This window comes from Epinephelus lanceolatus, chromosome 7, assembly GCF_041903045.1.
Source record: "Epinephelus lanceolatus isolate andai-2023 chromosome 7, ASM4190304v1, whole genome shotgun sequence".
In the NCBI taxonomy this organism is placed as follows: Eukaryota; Metazoa; Chordata; class Actinopteri; order Perciformes; family Serranidae; genus Epinephelus; species Epinephelus lanceolatus.
The window spans coordinates 47205066-47209592 of NC_135740.1; positions in this window are offsets into that span (position 1 = coordinate 47205066).

Below are 4527 nucleotides of genomic sequence, written 5' to 3' on the forward strand. Positions count from 1 at the left end.
TGAATCAGTGCTCAATGTTTTCTCTTTACTTCTTTGCAGCATGTCAACAAAAAGTGTTTGTTCAGTTTCACATTGTAGCGAGAAAATGTTTCTATTTAACGAGATATTTCATATTTATCAAAATGTATTATGTTTTCATTTATCAAAACGTTATATCATACTGTATGTTTTATTCATGTCACATTTTTCTACCAAATTGTTATGACAAGAAACACAGGCTGCAAATAAGGATTATTATTTTCACTTTCACTATGAGACAGAACTGTAAACTGGTTAGACGTCTTCAGTCTGACACAGAGAGCTGCAGGGATGATGTTTTTATGTAGTCTGACCCTGAAGTTAGCGTCGCCCTGGTTCCCTCGTCAAAACGCCAAAGGGATTTATCCACTGAAAAATTTGTGACAAACACGTTTCTGATCCTTCAGGTTTTGTTCTGTGAGATAACGAAAACCGCTTCATGATTATTGAAAAATAAACGTCACAACAACCGGGCCGTAAACAAACTACACCACGGTCACATGACTTAACGTCACCGCCACATCCAGGCCATAAACAAACTACACCATGGTCACATGACTTAACGTCACTCCCACAACCAGGCCATAAACAAACTACGCCGCGGTCACATGACTTAACGTCACCGCCACAACCAGGCCATAAACAAACTATACCATGGTCACATGACTTAACGTCACTCCCACAACCAGGCCATAAACAAACTACACCACGGTCACATGACTTAACGTCACCGCCATAACCAGACCATAAACAAACTACACCACGGTCACATGACTTAACGTCACCTCAACCAGGCCATAAACAAACTACACCACGGTCACATGACTTAACGTCACCGCCATAACCAGGCCATAAACAAACTACACCACGGTCACATGACTTAACGTCACCACAACCAGGCCATAAACAAACTACACCATGGTCACATGACTTAACATCACCGCCACAACCGGGCCGTAAACAAACTACACCACGGTCACATGACTTAACGTCACCACAACCAGGCCATAAACAAACTACACCACGGTCACATGACTTAACGTCACCGCCATAACCAGGCCATAAACAAACTACACCACGGTCACATGACTTAACGTCACCACAACCAGGCCATAAACAAACTACACCACGGTCACATGACTTAACGTCACCGCCACAACCAGGCCGTAAACAAACTACACCACGGTCACATGACTTAACGTCACCGCCACAACCGGGCCGTAAACAAACTACACCATGGTCACATGACTTAACGTCACTCCCACAACTGGGCCGTAAACAAACTACGCCACGGTCACATGACTTAACGTCACCGCCACAACCGGGCCGTAAACAAACTACACCACGGTCACATGACTTAACGTCACCGCCACAACCGGGCCATAAACAAACTACACCATGGTCACATGACTTAACGTCACTCCCACAACCGGGCCGTAAACAAACTACACCATGGTCACATGACTTAACGTCACCGCCACAACCAGGCCATAAACAAACTACACCACGGTCACATGACTTAACGTCACCGCCACAACCAGGCCATAAACAAACTACACCATGGTCACATGACTTAACGTCACCGCCACAACCGGGCCGTAAACAAACTACACCACGGTCACATGACTTAACGTCACTCCCACAACCGGGCCGTAAACAAACTACACCACGGTCACATGACTTAACGTCACTCCCACAACCGGGCCGTAAACAAACTACACCACGGTCACATGACTTAACGTCACCGCCACAACCGGGCCGTAAACAAACTACACCATGGTCACATGACTTAACGTCACTCCCACAACTGGGCCGTAAACAAACTACGCCACGGTCACATGACTTAACGTCACCGCCACAACCGGGCCGTAAACAAACTACACCACGGTCACATGACTTAACGTCACCGCCACAACCGGGCCGTAAACAAACTACACCATGGTCACATGACTTAACGTCACTCCCACAACCGGGCCGTAAACAAACTACACCATGGTCACATGACTTAACGTCACCGCCACAACCGGGCCGTAAACAAACTACACCATGGTCACATGACTTAACGTCACCGCCACAACCAGGCCATAAACAAACTACACCATGGTCACATGACTTAACGTCACTCCCACAACCGGGCCGTAAACAAACTACACCATGGTCACATGACTTAACGTCACCGCCACAACCAGGCCATAAACAAACTACACCACGGTCACATGACTTAACGTCACCGCCACAACCAGGCCATAAACAAACTACACCATGGTCACATGACTTAACGTCACCGCCACAACCGGGCTGTAAACAAACTACGCCGCGGTCACATGACTTAACGACACCGCCACAACCGGGCCGTAAACAAACTACACCACGGTCACATGACTTAACGTCACCACCACAACGAAGCTGTGACGTGGTTTTGGGCGTGATGGTGTTCTGTAGTCTCATCTTGTCAGAGACACATAAAGCTGTAAACTGACAGTGGGGTATTTACTGACGTCTCTTCAGCTCGTGTTAAACACAGACCTTATTTCACCATCAAACCAAAACACACTGACTTCAACACCAGGGAACAGGAAGTGCTAACATGCTAACATGCTAACTCATTTCTGGGTTTTAGGCTCTAACACATCTCAGTTTGGGAAAGGATTCTATTTTCCAACCAGTCACTAGAGACCCACATATCAGCTTGAATCCAATGTCATTTTAAGACCACACTAATGCGTCGCCATGGAAACGTACTGGTTTTAAGAGTGGAGTGGAGTGATGTGAAAAAAACTAGAAATGTCCGGAGATACTGAGAAGACATGTTGTTATAGAGCAGCCGTGATAGCAGTGTCTACAGTGGTGACAGTTGTTGTTGTTAATTGGTCCAACACAGCACTTGTTAACAGCAGCATTAGTTTCTCTGTGACGTCTTCAAATGTTCAAGATATTCACTTTATTAAGATATAAAACATAAAAACAGAACATCCAACTCGCTGAAGAAACTCATCTAAACTTCAATCAGTTATATTGTTGACTTACCTGATGAATGGTTTCAGCCCTGAACAAAATATAACTTTATGATCGAATCAGGTTATATGTGAACAATATCACCACCTGCAGTGTGAAACTGTTTTATACAACAGTTCTACCAACACCATTTCATCAGTCAGCAGTAATCAGTGTCAGCAGGTTGTGATTTGTTAGTTTGTTTAATGATTTATTTGAACACAAACACTTTTACAGCTGTACTGTTGCCAAACAACACAAACACTCCTGCACATGCGTGTCGTCTACACGTCATCACAGGACAGTTATTTTGTCTCATGTATGTTAATCTGCACATGTCACTTATTGTGTAACCAGAGAAATTAGAGTCTGTTTGGTGACGTGTGATTGTGATCAGTTATCAGCTGATCAGACGGATGATAACTAATAAATAAGGAATAAAACACTGAACAGTTTCAAGCTGAGCAGAGATTTTATATTTGGTTGTGAGTGTCTGATGGGTTTGGTTCATCTGATTATTGTGTTCTTTTTCTGTCCAAAAGGTTTAATGTGATAAATATCACTGGTTGTAAACTGAAGTTTCCTATGATTATTATATATAACAAATAAGAGCCGAAAGGTTTTAGCTTCTTCTTTTTAACGTGAACAATATTATTTGAGTTGCTCATTAGATTCTGAGGGTCCTGTTTGTTTCTGTTTCTATTGCTGATAAGTTTTATTTTGTGTTTAAATGATTTTAACATGTTCAATAAATTGACTAAAAAAACAAGACAACATGTCACATGATCACACCTGGAGGTTTACAGTGAAGTCGTCAGGCTTTTTCCCTTTTCTGACCATTTATAATTTAACTCAAGTGTTATTTGTGGAAACATCTTCCTCTTGTTGTTATGATCATTAATGTAGAATATCTAACGATTAATGTAACAAACAGTTTATAACAGCTGTAAAGTGCAGTTATATACACGCAGAGTTTAAAGTCCCAGTGTTATATCAACACTGATGAATGACTCCTGGTCAATCCAATGACTTGGTTTGAACTAACTGTTGCATAATAAGAAATACTTTCTGCATCTTAAACATTAAGTATATCTCATTAACAAGCACATTATGACCGAAAGTGTGAAATTATATTAACGTATAATCAGGAACAACAGTATGAAACAGGAATATGAGACTATTAAACAGTAGTGCACTTATAGCAAAAATGTAACAAAAAAATTAGCTCTTTATTTTGTTTAACAGCTAAATACAAAAATATTGGAAACACCTGGTATCATATACGACTCTTTGTATGTGTGTGTGTGTGTGTGTCAGATGAATGTAGTGCAGTAAATGTATTTTGTTACCTGTGGACAGAGACATTACAATAATAATTAGAAACGTGTCTGAGCTGACTGAAGATTTTGTCTCCTGATGTGGTTTTATTTTGAAAAGGTAAGAGCGCTAACTTTTGTCATCCAGCTCTTACTTTGAAACACAAACCGGAAGTTGCGTGTGTTGACGCGGTGCCTT